This window comes from Spermophilus citellus (genome assembly GCF_964194105.1).
Source record: "Spermophilus citellus genome assembly, chromosome: 10".
Lineage (NCBI taxonomy): Eukaryota > Metazoa > Chordata > Mammalia > Rodentia > Sciuridae > Spermophilus > Spermophilus citellus.
In genome coordinates, this window is record NC_138197.1 from 129,145,688 (window position 1) to 129,162,158 (window position 16,471).

General features: G+C 41.9%; 1 protein-coding gene across 4 annotated transcripts in view; it reads left to right on the forward strand.

The window, feature by feature from the left end:
- The first annotated feature begins 4,990 nt into the window (after positions 1–4,990).
- Positions 4,991–16,471, forward strand: part of SGSM3 (small G protein signaling modulator 3) — a 51,062-nt gene continuing 39,581 nt past the window's right edge. For 2 of the 4 annotated variants that reach the window (XM_081310503.1, XM_081310500.1), the window contains exon 1: positions 4,991–5,107. The gene's annotated coding sequence lies outside the window, so the exon portion shown is untranslated. The remainder of the gene's footprint in view (positions 5,108–16,471) is intronic. The other 2 variants (XM_081310502.1, XM_081310501.1) reach the window with 1 other exon arrangement.

Here is a 16,471-nt window from a genome sequence, read left to right on the forward strand (position 1 = left end):
TTTGTTGCCCTCTTCCCTTTCCTAGATTTCAGTCAAGAACCAGGAGACAGCTGGACACAGTGTCACTTGGCCATAATCCCAGCAGCTTGGGAGGCTGAGACAGGAGGATCTTGAGTTCAAAGCCAGCCTCAGCAATGGCGAGGTGCTAAACAACTCAAAATAGGGCTGGGGATGTGCTGAGAGCCATTAGCCAAGTAGGTATGACAATTTCCTTGCCAGCGTACCCCATGTTGCTTAGAGGAAGGACTCGTGGAAATGGACTTGCCTTGGACATTTGCAGTGACATTGCATGTATGCTTGAGTAAGGTGACCTTGCTCAAGGACCAGGGCGGATCCGGGTTTAGGGCGGATCAGGTTTTAGGGAGTGTCCCGCTCCTTGGGTTTAGGGCGGTTCCAGGTTTAAGGTGTACCCTGCTGGGAATAGGGTGTATCCTGCTGATTAGAGCCTGGTGGAGTACGTGGATTTGCCCAGAACGTGTGTAGAGTGCCGGTGTGAGTTCGGGAATAAAGAATTGCTGTTTGAATCTACAAGGTGTGTGGTGGCTCGTAATTTTGTGCCCAGCCAGACTGCGGCAGGGATGTGGCTTAGTGGTCGGGTACCCCCGAGTTAAATCCCTGGTACCAAAAAAAAAAAACCCCAGAGCCTGATGTTTGTAAACATAACATGTCAAGTAGAAGCATAAGGGTTGGAATTTTCTGGAATGGTGTAGATTCTGGTTGGGTGTGAGGGTTAGGTGAGATTGGAATTGTACCTAAGATGTGGATTTATATTATTATTGTACCGGGGATTGAACTGATTCTCCTGTCTCAGCCTCCAACAGGCGTGCACCATCGTTCCCCACCAAGATGTGTTCTTACCAAATGTAGTCAACTGGACACAAATTTAACTCATTAACTTAGTTAGTTCTAAATGTAACTAGAAATCAAAACTAAGCTTGGTTTCTCTGCTCTGAATGTGGTATGACATCTTTACCTCATGAGTGAGGTAAAGGCCTTAAGAGGCCTGTCTTCTGAAAAATGTAGTTTGAATGGTGAGTTTAGGCGGTAATGTGCCTTCATGGAAAGTTCAAACTGAAGAAATGGAGCTGGGTTTCTGGCTAGAATTTCAAGATCATCACTTCAGAGATACGAGATGGTCTGTACGTGCTACTTGGACAGAAGGTCAAATGAGAAATTAGTTTTTTTTTTTTTTTTTTTTTTAATTTGCTAGGGCACTCAACCACTGAGCCACATCCCAGCCCTATTTTATATTGTATTTATAGACAGGGTCTCATTGAGTTGCTTAGCACCTTGCTGTTGCTGAGGCTGGCTTTGAACTCGTGATCCTCCTGTCTCAAGTCTCCTAAGCTCTGGGATTATAGGTGTGCACAACTATGTCTGGCAGAGAAATTAATTTTTGAGTGTATGAAAACAATTTAGCTACAAGGCTTTGTATATCACTACTCATAATAAGGTTCTTTAGCCTTAGAAAAGTCATGCTTGATCTGGCCTTTCAGATTCTTTATTTTTTAATTTTTTTAAAGCTGCAGATGAACACAATATCTTTACTTATTCATTTATTTTTTACGTGGTGCTGAGGACCAAACCCAGTGCCTCGTGTGTGAAGCAAGCACTCTACCACTCAGCCCCAGCCCCAGCCCTGGCCTTTCAGATTCTGACTTAACCTTAATTGATTCTGCAAGTTCTGTGGTGGTCTTGGGACTTTTTCTCCCATAGTGGGGCATAAATTATGGTTAGGCAACATTCCAGCTCAGGACGGAATAAGAGGTTTGAGGGCATCTTTAGAAACTACTGCAAACCCCCTTTCATTAATCCCCACAGTGGAATTCCTGGGAAATACAGTTCACTTAATCCCAATGGAGGGATTAAGTAGCCACTTGTATATGAGGTTGGGTGGGAGAATGGAGCCATTCCAGTTTCTCTCCTGGAATAAACTGTCACTGCTATGACTCCAGGGCACAGCAAAGTAATCTATTAAAGTATAAAACTACAGGAAAATATTATACCTCTACCATAGTTTTATATGACAGCCATTATTTAAAAGATTTTTAGTTGTAGATCGACACAATACCTTTTATTTATTTTTATGGGTGCTGAGGATTGAACCCAGTGCTAGGCGAGTGCTCTACAGCTGAGCCACAACCCCAGCCCCCCCCCCCACAACATCCATTTTTTAAATGCAATCAGGATAGAGTATAGGAAAGTACATTTGAAACATACTATAATACAGAAAATCCAAACATAAAAATTAAAGAATCTATCCCATAGTTTATTAAACAAGTGAATTGCTCTGTTTTTGCTTTTGTTTTGGTATGAGGGATTGAACCCAGGGGCTCTCATCACTTAGCCACATCCCCAGTCTTTTATTTCTTATTTTGAGACAGGGTCTCACTGTTTCTAAGAGTCTTATTAAATTGCCTTAGGAGTTCTGTTTGTTTGTTTTTGGTGGTGGTGCTAGGGATTGAACCCAGGAACTTGTGAATGCTAGGCAAGCACTCTACCAACTATTAAATTGCCTTAGGTGGTCTCAAAGTTTTGTGATCCTCCCAAGGAAAAAGTAATATATGTATTCTTTGTGTTTAAAAAGCTTCATTTCTTTGCTGGATGTGATGCTGTACACCTGTAATCCCAGTTACTCAGGAGGCTGAGGCCAGAAGAATTGTTATTTCAAGGCTGGACAAACTAGCCAAATCCTGTTTCCATATTTTTTGTGGTACCTAAAGAAACAAGTACTTGGGCTGGGGCTATAGCTCAGTAGGTAGAGTCCTTGCCTTGCATTCACAAGGCCCTGGGTTCAATATCCAGAACCCCCCATACACACACACAAAAAAAAAAGAAGAAGAAAAAGAAACAAGTAGTTTTTATTTTTTATTTCTGATCTAGATTTTATACAAATTTTTTAATTGGGTTTTGTTTTTGTGGTGCTGGTGGTAGAACTTGGGGCCTCTTGCATGCTAGGTAAACACTCTACCTTTGAGCTACACCCCAGCCCCCACCAAGAATTTTTTTCAGTGCCCATCTGCACTGGGATTACAGTAGTGAGCAAGACAGTCTATTTGTGTTTCTGGTGCAGAAAGCAAACTACGCAAAGCAGTTTGAGACTCCTCAATAAGTAAGATGTAATTCAACATCTGAGTACTTTAAATTTTGTAAATTAAACTGGGAAAAGGTGCTCTTGAAATGGTGCAACTTTTCAATTACAAGAACTCCACACTGCTGATCTTGGGTTTTAGCTGGTGAAATGTTTCATGTTCACTCACCATGGCGTAGATGTGTGTTCTTACTTGAGTGGTGCTTGGCAGATTGTTACAGTATACCTGGCTCCATCTACACCCAGAATCAAGAAGGGCCTCGTCCTGGGTACTGTGTCCTACGAAGCTTTTTAAAATTTGACATTTTTCTTTCTCTCATCTTAAGTAATGGAAGTTGTGTGTGAGTGGAATTCCTACAAAACATTTACAAATTAATGTTTCATGAAGTTAGACAGTCTCCCATTCCTTAAAAAGGGATGTCTGCATGGCTTTTAGAGTCAGTATTAAGCTCTAACAAGTGTTCCACTGGAGTGCCAGTGAAGTGCTAGAAGCTTTACTTGTCAGAAGCATTGACATATCTTTAGTTTTCTATGATGTCTGTTGGAAAAGTAGGCAGAAATGATGAGCCTGATTTGAGACCCTGTCTTAATAATAAATGAGAATGTAGTTTAGTGGTAAAGCACCCCTGGCTTCAATCCCCAGTACTGCAACAACAACAACAAAATTGGTGAGGTTGGGAAAACGAGGGGGATCTAGTATTCATTGCTTTAAGGTTATTTTTTTCTTTTGCAGTACTGGGGATTTTAACCCAGGGGTGCTCCACCACCGAGCTACATCCCCAGTTTTTTTTTTTTTGTTTGTTTGAGACCTCAACCTGGGGATCCTCCTCCTTCAGCCTCCCAAATTAATGGGATTACAAGTGTGGGCCACCATGCTCTGTACTTTAATGTGTTAATATATATTTATATATATATATATATATATATATATATATATTTATTTATTTATTTTAGTTTTAGGTGGACACAATATTTTATTTTTATGTAGTGCTGAGAATCGAACCCAGTGCCTCATGCATGCTATACCCCTTGAGCCACATTCCCAGCCCCATTAATGTGATTTCTTTTAAAGGCAGAATTCCAAGCAGTGTTGTGATTGGGAAGAAAAGTAATCTTAAAAAATAGGTTCAGAACCTGTTCTGCCATTTAATTAGCTCTTATTTTGGCCTGGTCCTCCTTCCCTAAAATGGGAATGATACAATTCACCCTGCTTTCATCATATAAATGTTTCGAAGACTTGCCAAAATGCTTGGTAGATCACGCATGGTACAGTGAGGGCGTGATTTAAGACTCTCGTGTTAGCCTTTGCCTGTACTCTGATACCACCCCATTAGGAGTCCTTGTTTAGGTTAATAAGCACCTCTCAAACTAAATTTACGTGTTCAGAATTGGGCGAAAAGTCTTGGGGAAAATTTCTGTAATGTGTGGTAGCTTTGGGTGATTTTTCTCAGGCATGTTCTTTCCAAGCTAGGCATAGGAGAGATGGGCCACCGTTTTCCTGACTGTTGACTGCTAGCAACCACAAGTCCACATTCTCATTTTATGGATGAGCTCAATGTTAATAGGCTACGTGGCTCAGAAGCAGGCCCTCTGACAGCGCGCCCAGCATCACACATGCGGAGGGTGGACTTCTTGGGCATGACCTCGACCAATCTGTTTTGAATTGTGTAAGAGTGAACCAAGACCAATCTGTTTTGAATTGTGTAAGAGTGAACCAAGCTGTGTTCTGTGCACCAGCAAGGAATGGCCGCTCCCTGGCCTTGCCGCGCCCACCCGGCGCGGCCTGCTGGTTCTCTCCAAACTGCGTTGGGCTCGGCACCTCCAGGCTAAGAGCCGGTCTCCGAAGCCGCTCGAGCCTGGTCCTGGCGCGACGGTGCTACGCTGCGGAACGACTACTGCCCCCAGCATGCCCCGCGGCCGGCCGCGCGTGCGCAGAAGTGCCGCAGCGCGCTGACGGGGAGCGAGCCTCGGGTCCGCGAGCGCGTTCGAGATTGACGCTGAGGTGGGCGCCGGCAGGTGAGTGCGCCGACACCCGGAGAGTGGCGCCGGCGCCCACCTTCCCCTGGGGTGGTGGCTGCGGGGCAGCTGTACTCTGACCCAGCGACGGACCGGCCGTAGGCGCGGTTGAGGAGCGGCGGGCTCGGGGCCCTGCGTGCGCTGGCCGGCTCGGTGCAGGGCCCGCGGGTCGGTGGCGCCCCGGACGCAGGCCGCCGGGATGCGGGCTGCGGGCTCTGGCGGCTGGGAAGGATTTTACGGAAAGCGCACCTGCCGCCCGGGCGTCTTGAGGACGGCTGCCTCCAGCACGTTCGCCGGCGCTGACTCCACGGGTTTCGCTAGAGCCTTCGCCTTGGCCGCTCACTGCGGGCCCCGCGGGGGCGCCTCGGGAAAGCGAGGCGTGCGGTAGCCAGGCCGCCCCGCGTGGGTGGGCCCGGAATTTTGAAAATTAGAGTCTCGTTACCGGGAGGCAAGAGCTCCCGCCCGGGAGACAGAGGTTAGGTCACAGAGCTCGGAAATATTCCAGGAATATTCGGAGTCAGATTGGTAGAAAAATAGGTTTTATTCAGAGCAGATTTGAAGGAAGATGGCAGAAACTTCGTTGTTTCAAAAGTTCCATCTCCAAAAGGCTCTGTGGCAAGGAAAGTTGTTAGGAGGGGAAGGGGCGTAGTAGGACAAAAGAGGACTTTCACAGGTGTTCACAGGTTCCAGTAGCTGGAACCTCCTTATGGCTTAAAGGAGCGAGGGCTTCTGTGGCAGGATATCTCTCTCTCTCTCTCTCTCTCTCTCTCTCTCTCTCTCTCTCTCTCAGATAAACACCTTGTTATTTATGTATGTATTTTGGAACCAGGGATTGAATCCAGGGTCGCTTAACCACTGACACATCCCCAGCTCTTTTTTTGTTTTTATTTTCAGACCGGGTCTTGATAAGTACTTAGGGTCTAGATGATTTGATGAGGCTGGTCTTGAACTTGTGATCCTCCTGCCTCAGCCTCCCTAATCGCTGAGATTACAGGTATGGAACACTGGGCTCTGCAACACCTTATCTTTTTAACTGAGAAGAGAAAGTACTACAGAGGGCTTTCTTCAGAACTTAATGTACCAAAAGAGAGGTTGTCAGTGATGGAGAAACAGATTGGAGGAACAGTTGACAAGGGTCTTAGCCTCCCCCGTCATCTCTCTCAGGAGGAAGCCATTCTCAATTTCAGATGAAGTCCAGTGCAAATTCAGTCTGTTTCAATATTTGTGTTGCTGATTCAGGCTACTTTTTTTTTTTAATGGACCTTTATTTTATTCATTTGTTTTTATGTGGTGCTGAGAATCGAACTTGGTGACTCACATGTGCTAGGCAAGTGCCCTACCACTGAGCTACAAGGAGAGCCCCAGTCTGCTTTTAATATGGGATAAAATAAAGATGCTTTAAAGATTCTTTCCAGTGACTACATGACTGTATTGAACTTTCCAATAACTTCCAGTCTTTTCAGACTAGTGCTTCATGCAAAATTTGTGGTAGATGGTTGTGTGTGTGTGTGTGTGTGTGTGTATGTATTGGGGGGATGGCAATTGAATCCACTGAGCCACATCCCCAGCCATTTTTAAACTTTATTTTGAGTTGGGGTCTGACCATGTTTCCCAAGCTGGCCTTAAACTTGGGATCCTCCTGCTTCAGCCTCCATAGTCACTGGGATTACAAGTCTGTGATTCCTGGCTCTTCTTGGTTTAGTTTGGTTTAGTTTTGGATTTTTTTTGTGGACTGTTTGGAGATGTTCTGGAATGTTTTCCTTTTAATTTTTTCTTTGAAAGTTCAAGTTCTTAATCAGGCTAATTCACAAAAAAAAAGAAAAATATATGTTTTCAACTTTAACTGGTTTGCATGTAGGTTTTTTTGGCTATAATTATGATTAAGTTTGTAGATACATATATTTCCTCTTCCATGTCTCCCAATTCTCTCTGAACTCTAACCTTAAAGTTATATCTTCTTTTACATGTTCATTTCTGTTCTCCTTGATTGATTTGTAAGTGATTTTGAGTTTGATCTTTTTGTTTTTTGATAATTTTGGTAATTCTAAGTAAATGTAGTGTTTCGTTGTTGTTTTTGGTACTATTGAACCCAGAGGCACTTTACCAATGAGCTGCATCCCCAGTCCTTCCCTCTCCCCATGCCTTTTTATTTTTTATTTTGAGACAAGATTTCACCAAGTTGCTTAGGGTCTCTGCCCTGGAATTTGTGATCCTCCTGCCTCGACTTCCCAAGTTGCTGGAATTACAGGTGTGTGCTACCATGACTGCCAATAAATGTGGCTTAAGATTTTTTTTATTTTAATCTTTATTTATTTATTGTTATTATTTTTTGCAGTGCTGGAGTTCAGACCCAGGGCCTCATACATTCTAGGCATGCATTCTACCACTAAGCCACATCCCAGCCCCCTTTATTTTTTTGGTGGTAGGCATTATACCTAGAATCTGGCTGCACTACTGAACTACATACCACCAACACCTGAATGTAGCTTTTGCATCACTAATTTTTTGTGACAGCCTCAGCTTTAGTCCTCTTCCCTATCCCTTGTTAAGCATGGAAGTATGTGATCTATGGAACAGAGATAAGTGGTGAAGTGTTTATGTAGATTATATATGGGTAATAGGTGAACATGACCTATAACCAGAACATTAACTTTAAAAGGTTCTAGGATGCTGGGGGTGTAGCTCAGTGGTAGAGCACTTCCCTAGCATTTGTAAAGCCCTGGGTTCCATCCCCAACACTGGGAAAGGGGGGGGAAGGGAGGGGGAGCACTGAACAAAATGTTACTTCTATATAAAAATGTATACTAAGGGGCTGGGGATAAAACTCAGTAGAGTGCTTGCCCTGGGTTCAATCCCCAACACCACCAAAAAAAAAAAAAAAAAAGTATACTAACCTTCCTTGGGAATTTGTCACATTGACAGAAAAGTAGTACTTTGCAGAAATAAATCTGATATTGGAGTGAAATTTGAGAAGGAACTCAGGAGATAATTATCTCTTATTATTATACAGCCATCTTTCTGTGCCTGGACTGGATTCAAGAACACCTTGCCAGTTTAGAATCTTAAGAAGTGTTCAGTGTGTGTGTGTTTCTTCTCGGTTTCCAGTGAAGGTTTTGGCAATAGCCCAAAATCTTGTACATTGGTGATTTAACATCAGCTTCCTGGGCTCATTCACCAGATTGTCTGTCTCAGCTGGTAACAGCAGTAATTTTCCACAGCAGCCATTCATGATTTCATGCACACTGTTACAGGAAGTGGGAATAGCACAAAGTGTGGTACACACAGAAGAAATAAAGATCCTGTTTCTTTGTCATTGTATATTACACATACACTTGTACAGAAAATGCAGATTGGAACGCAAGCCAGGTGGGAGAGGTTAGAACACCAAAGTCAGGCTTCTACCTATATTAATACTCATTGATAACAGTTATTGAATGCCTGAAGTTTCACAGGTACTGTAATTGTCACAGTGAGCTGTAGGTATTCTATTTTACATATGTGTAAATTGAGACACAGGAGTTAAGATAATTTACTCACACTGCAACAAAGCCGGAAGCTCTAAACTCCTGCTCTTTCAACTGTGTTGTATTACCTTATCAACAAACATATTCATGTCTTTCTCATTCGTTTTCATTTTAATGGATATGAGGGTTGAACCCAGACACTTGGACATGCTAAGCAAGTGCTGTACCTCTGAACCTTACTCCCAGCCCCCTCTTTCTCATTCTTAAACACACACACACACACACACACACACAACTTTTCCTGTGATCTTCTAAAAATAATTGCCATTTCTCCTACTTTTCCTTTCTAGACTTGTCCTTAAACAGCAAACTCCATACCTCTTTCTTCCGTTAACTCCTTAATGCATTGTAGTATGGTTTGCATGCTCAACTCTACTGCAACTGCTCTCATGACCTCCAATCACCCATTGAATATCTACGTGTGTGTCATCTTTAGGCTTATAAAGATGCTGAGGCAGTTTTGTCCCTGAGAGTTTAGGGACTAACAAGGGAGAAAGGGGTTTATACATGTTAGTATAATATGTAACTATTGGCTGGGCATTCTTTTTTTTTTAGTTTTAGGTGGACACAATATCTTTTATTTTACATTTTATGTGGTGCTAAGGATTGAACCCAGTACCTCAAGCATGGTAGGCGAGCACTCTACCACTGAGCCACAATTCCAGCCCCTGGGCATTCTTTATAGTCTTGGGAGTTAGAGAAGGGATACTTTATTGAGAAGGTGCCACTGGGCTGCCAACAAGGAGAAACATTAAATTGCTCTAGAAGTATGCATGTCTTTTTGGGAGAAGCTGTCTCTCTTCAGTGAAAGATGACATGGTTGAGAGATAAAGTATAGGTTTTAGAGACTTGACAGGCCTAGGAACTGAGCTACAATCACTTCTTTGTAATATCTGCTTTCAGTGTAAGCTCTATGAAAGTGGGCCTTTGTCGTCTTCACCTCACCCTTGTCTCCTAGAATAGTGGTAAGTACTTGGTAACTGTTGAATGAATGCTTCACAGGATTGTTGTGCTCAACACATGGTAGATATTAGTAGTACCAGTGGTAGCATAGGACTGAAGTAATGAGGCCAAGTTTTCAGTCTGTTTTATAACTGATCTTTACAGTACTACTGTTTGAATATTACACAGTTAATCAACTCCCCTTCCTTTTGAAAATTTAGGCATTAGGTTGTTTTAGCCTATCTAGCATCTAGTCCAGGTTCTTCTGGGAACAACAGCTCAGTTTTTCTTTGGAAACAGTTCATCCCTGACCACGTGGGTAGTAGATACGTGACCCACATTGGATCAGCAGTTAGTTAGATGCATTCCTTCTTTAATTTTAATCATAGGTTGAATCTTAGGTTGAATTTTGTCACACAATGACACACAGTTGAAGCTTCTTCATAACCATGTGCTATTCCTAATATTTAGACACTGGAGCTGCTGTTGCTTTTTCTTTTGCATTGGTGGTACAGGTGATTGAATCCTGGGGTGTGCCATTGTATATTATCCATACACTTGTACAACCCTAGTCCTTTTTGTTTGAGATAGGGTCTCACTATAAGTTGCCAAGGCAAACTTGATTCTTTACCCTCTCAAGTAGCTGAGATTGTAGGTGTGCCACCATATCACATATCCAGCTTGCTGTTTATTTCTGAAGATTTGATTATTTAACTTTTCCTCAATTCTGTGCCCTACCACATAGTCTTTATTACATTTCTATAGTACATAATTTAAGTTACGTAGAGTCAGCTTTTCTGGCTTGCAACTCAGATTCCCTTAACTTACTGTTACATAACAGGAGGTCATGCAACTTAAATCATTGAAATAACTAGCTAACTTGAACTGAAGAGAAGTCTCAGAGGAGGGTGAAAGCTCTCTTCAAACATAAAGAATGTAGTTCATCAAGTGCCACTGAAAAGACCAAAGAGTGGACACTAGCAAATAGATTTTGGCTCAAGTTAGAGCCAAAGCAGAGCTGTCTGGGAATGGACAGTCTGTCTTGATACATGGAGATATATATTTATATCCATAACAATTATTCAATCCAAGACAAGATGATTGGGAGGAGTAATATGGGTTTAGTAATCTAAAGAGTAGTTGTCCTAGGTGGCCTGTGAAGTTTTATACAATTCTGAGATGATTCTATGATGGAAATTTGAGTCTCTATACTCTAAGACATAGAGATCTTTCTAGAACAGACTCATTTTTGGCTTTTCCCTACTTGTCCACTTCCTTGTACTCCTGTGACATATTATAAACTAGTCAAACTGTCTCATAGAAAGTTGAAAAAGTCAGCAGTATGAGATGGAGATTATAGTTTATCTGTATGACAATTATAGCTAAATTCCCATTTGGATTAGGAATGGATTCCCCAATAGGGATCAATTAGAGTATATTAAAAGATGACTGATTGGGGAATGTGGAGAAAGAAGAGTTGATTAAAAAAGCAGTTAAGTAGCCAGGTGGGTAGCACATGCCTATAATCCCAGCAACTCAGGAGGCTGAGGCAAGAGGATCTAAATTCGAGGCCAGCCTCAGCAATTTAGTGAGACCCTGTCTCAAAATAAAAAAGGACTGGATATGTAGCTCAGTGTTAAAAGTGCCCTTGTATTCAATCCCCTGTATGCAAAATGATGATAATAATAACAGGAGGAGGAAGAGAAGGGCTAGGCTGCTGAGCAAGATGGAGAAGGCTCAATCTCAAGTACCCCCCCGCCAACACGCACACTCATACAGAGAAGCATTTAAGTAGAAAAGAAAAAGTGATGTGGCCAGCGCCCTAGAGTCATAGGAAAACAGTTTCAAAAACCTGGACTAAGTCAGTAGTTTCTGTTGCTGCAAGGGGCTTAAGGCATCAGGCCACAGAAAGAAATCACTGGAGGCCTTAGGGAGTCCAAGCGGTGAGAGAAGCTGGACCACAAAAGCTTAGTGTGAATTGATTGATGAGGCATGGTGCAGAACTTACACTGCTTTTTAAAATGTCAGTAGAATAGATGAAGAGATAGAAAGATAGGTGGCTTGAGTGAGTCCAGATATAGTTGCTTTGTTTCAATTTAATTAAAGATTCAGGAGATCAGAGGTTATATACACTGGACATGAAGGCAGTGGAGAGGAGGAGACTGAAGGTACACAAAGGAAGGTACTACAAAGGAGCTGGATTGAAGAGTTAACCTGGGAAGGGAGAAGACCATTCTCAAGAGAGGGAGATGTAAAAAGATTGTGCAGGTTTTTTGTTGATTTTGGGATTTTTCTGGTTCTGAGGTCAAATCCTGGGCCTTATGCATACTAGGCAAGTGCTCTACCTCTGAACCAAGGTCCTAGCCCAACTGTGCAGTTTTGATTTGTAGAAGAAGGGAGTTGAGGGCTTAAGCCAGGGCCTCACACATTCTTGCTCTGCTACTGAGCCACATCCCCCGCCCTTTTTCTTTTTTATTTTGAGACTGGGCTTCACTAAATTGCTGAGGCTGGCCTCATATTTGAGATTTTCCTGCTTCAGCCTTCTGAGTGACTGGGATTACAGGAGTGTGCCACTGTGTCCAGCATGTGGTTTAATTTTAAAAGAAAGAGGAACTGTGTTTAGGATTTGTTCCTTTTAAGAGTCCTATGCTCCTTTGTCAGTATAAATCTTTAAACAAATTTCTCAGGGACCTTTTTTGCTTAAAGCCTCAAGTGTTTTAAGCCCCTCAAAACTCTCACCTGCTGCTTTTCAGAGCCAGTTGAATGTTGAGTCAGTTAGCTAACCAGTGTTTTGTTTTTACTCCCAAGACGGTTGTTGCTCCTTGATGGTGGGAATGACAGAAGGTCTGTGCAGTTCCCTTTCTTTTGCTTTCCTTATCACCATCCAGATACTGCCAGGATGTAAATATTAAAGAAATGACCCTGGGAGGGACTGAGGTAAGTAATAAGATTATTGTGGATGGTTAAATATCTTGCATGAAGATCTTGTGGGAAAGGGTGTGATTGTGACCCTTAGCAGGTCCTCACAGGAAGACTACTTTTCTGGGCTGCTGAGCAGAAAAGAGAGGCCCATACCTTAGCTTGCTAAATTGTAGGGGAGGTTCTGCTTTTCCGGGTCTGTTTCCACAGTTCATGTTCTACCTTACAGTCATACCTTAATCTTGTTTAAAGGATCACTATCTGTGGTTACAGAGAAAATATTGACTCAGGGAAGGGACAGTAGCCCCAGCTGGGAACCTGGTAGGAGCAGGAGTAGGGCTCATGGGAGAGTGTGTGATTATTGGATTTCTTTTGCTCCTATGCTGATTCCAGTTTTGGAGGAAACAGTTCAGAATATTGAATGGTGAGTCCGTCTGAGTTCACCTAAGGGACACAAATAATGGTGGGAAAATAAACATGTTTTCAACAAAAACTACTGGGGGAACCAAAGGAGGATCCATTTCTAGAAGTTTAGCATCCTCTAGTTACCCTGCCATAGGATTTGATAGGTTCCAAGTTTCAAGACTTCATTTAGCAGAATGCTCTGAGAAAAAATAGGCAGGTTCAGAATCTGAAAGAAGTACACTGTGTAAGAAAAAGTCTGAAGCTAGTGTTGGGGTGAGTGAGAGGTGTATGTTGAAAGATGAGACTTGCAAGAGTTAGTTATGGCTGCCTGGTCGTGGGGGTTGTTGTAAGTCAGCAAATACACTTTCCTAAAGACAGAGGGAAGAAAAAAAAAAAACTTTGAAGAGGGGAAGGAAATATTTGGATTGTGAAAGAGTTTCTGTGACTGCAGGGTAGATAGTAGATAGAGCGAGGAGGGCAAGATCAGAGTCAGAGGTCCCAGTTGAGAGATTTATATAATAATCATGATGGTGAGAAATGATGTTAGGCCCACCTGATTAGTATCAACAGGTTGTAAGACAAAAAGGAGGTTGCAAAAGACATTAGAAACCTGGATGTGTTGACACATGCCTGTAATCCCAGCGACTCGAGAGGCTGAGGGAGGAGGATGGAGACCACCCTCAGCAATTTAGGAAGGCCCTAAGCAATTTAGTGAGACCCTGCTTTAAAAAGGGCAGGGGGACACTTTTGCTGAGGCTGGCTTTCAATTCACAATCCTACTGCAGTAGCCTACTGAGCCACGGTGCCTGCCCTCTGCCAATTGTTTTTTTAAGCAGGAATGGTATTATAAAAGGTGGGGCAGGGACAGCTCACCAAATGACAGCTCACCAAATGCTTTTGTTGACATGAACACCCTATTTTTTTACATAGCAAAAGTGCTTTATGTGTACTTCCCATTCTATTAAATAAGTGTTTTTCGTAATGTGGACTCTGGAATGGAGATTTAATAAAGTTAATGATTTTTAAAAATAGATTTTATTTATTTATTTATTCATTCATTTGTTTATATGTAGTGCTGAGATTTGAACCCAGTGCCTCACACATGCTAGGCAAGCGCTCGACCACTGAGCCATAATCCCAGCCCAATTTTTAATATTTCAAAAAAAATTGGGGGGGGAAGTGGAGCTGAGAATGCAGCTTAGTAGTAAAGTGCCCTTGGGTTCAATCCCCAGTACCAAAAAAAAAAAAAAAAAAAAATCTGACCCATTTTGTTTTGCTTTTAAGGTACTGGGGATCAAACTATGTCTTGTGCTTGCTAAACAAGCACTCTACCACCAAACCACACCCCCGTTTCTTTCTTTTTTTCTTTCCTCTCACTTCTTCTTCTTTTTTTTTTTTTTTTTTGGAGACAGGCTCTCACTAAGTTTAAGTGGCAGAGGCTGGCCTCAAATTTATGATCAGCCTGCTGAGGAGCTGACATTATAAGTGTGTGTCACTATGCCCAGCTCTCCATTCTTCTTTGACAGCTGTGCATTATTCCACTGTAAATTAATAGTACTATAAATTTTAGTACATCTATACAGTGGAATAATGTCCCCTAACAATGGATATTTAAATTTTCCAGTATTTTCCATCTAATATTTGTTTTCACAAACTAAGCTATAGGGAAGCACCCTGTGTATAGGTCATTTTGCTGAAGTGTAGAATAAATTTCCAGAAGTGGAAATTGTAGGCCAGAGGGCCTCTATAGGGTTTGATCTAGTTCTGCTTACTAGAATTCTAAGATAACTATTTTATAAGCAGGTCAGTTAGAAGCACTGAGGAACAGGAGCTCTTAACACAAACCAAGGCAGGAAGAGTGTCAAAGAAGCCTTCTTGGAAACAATGCTTGAGCTGAGCCTGTTAGTATCAATCAGGTAAAGTGGAGGGCATTACAAGTTGATGGGAGTTGGGGGGTGACAATAGGAGCCAGGGCCAGGACCTGAACAGAGCATCATAAACATGGCGACCTTATAGAAGTCAGGTTCTCTCCATTTATCTGTTAACGTCTGCTATGTCAGGTAATGGACCAGGTACTGGATATAGTGCAGATAGACAATTACATGAACAAATTATTATACTATCTTTTTTTTTTAAAAAAAAAAATTGTAGTTGTAGATGGACAGCATACCTTTATTTTTTTTATATGGTGCTTAGGATCGAACCCAGTGCCTCACACATGCTAGGCAAGCGCTCTGCCACTGAGCTACAGCCCCAGCCACAACAAATTATACTATCTTATGAAATAGGAAATGATAAGAGAATGTACCATTATTAATTCTATCAGGGAAGGAAGTAGAAGAACATGGAAGTTGGAAGGCATGTTAGAGGAGGTCACATCTAAAAAAATTTGAAAGAATGATCAGAGGAGAATTTGGATCATTGATTCTAAGTGTATCCCCTGGACCAAACGCATCAGCCTCGCTTGTAGGAAAGACAGATTCTCAGGTGATTCTCGTGCACTCTGCAGTTTGAGAACTGTCAGATATACCAAGATGCTACAAAAAATCAAATGTGCTCGAAAGTGGATGGGCAAAGCAAAAATTGTTCTTCTGGAGAAGGGTGTGCACCCTTTCCAGAGGGAATTCAGTGAGCAAGCACACCTGGGTGGCAGTTCACCTGCTTTTATCCCTAACACAGCACTGCCCTTCGCCCTGATTGGAGGAGCTTGGGGTTATAATCTACGTGATTAGCTAATTTAAAAATTGTGTTGGGCAAAAGGAAGTGCTAGAACTAAAATGATTAGAGTTGGATCCAGTTAAGTCTAAACACTATGTTCTGAAAATGGATCACTAACTTTCTATTTCTCACAAGTGTCCCCTTTTTCTTTTTATACCTTTTGGTTTCATTTTTATTTTACTCTTCGGTATTACCATCTGTCCTAGAAACATTAACTTTCTGAGATGAAAATTGACCATGATAATGAGTTCTCCCCTTTTTAGCAGTTCAGATAACCATCCTGGTGATTAAGAGCACTTGGTAAGTTCCTTTCCAGTTCAGTTGAAGCTTATATTCTTTCCAGATCTTGACTAAAAATCAAGTTGCCAGGCAGGAAGTGATGAATTGCAAACTCTAGAAGGGGAGACTGAGCAGCAGTTTATAATAATCATACCAGGAAAAAAAAATCTGAGATCTCAAACTGATACAGAACAACCTATGACTCTTTTTTAAAAAATTTATTTTTTATTATCATCAGGCCTTTATTTATTTATGTGCAGTGCTGAGAATCGAACCGAGTGCCTCACACATACTAGGCAAGCGCTCTGCCACAGAGCCCCAATCCCAGCTCTCCTCTTTTTTTTTTTTAATTTTTTTTTAGTGTTGTACCTTTATTTTGTTTTATTTATTTATATGTGGTGCTGAGGATTGAACTCAGTGCCTCACATATGCCATTCATGTGCTCTGCTACTGAACCACACCCCTAACCCCCAAACCTGTGATTCTTAACAGAACTTTTTTAAAAAAATATATTTATTTTTTAGTTATAGAAGGACACAATATATTTATTTTATGTTCATGTGGTGCTGAGGATCAA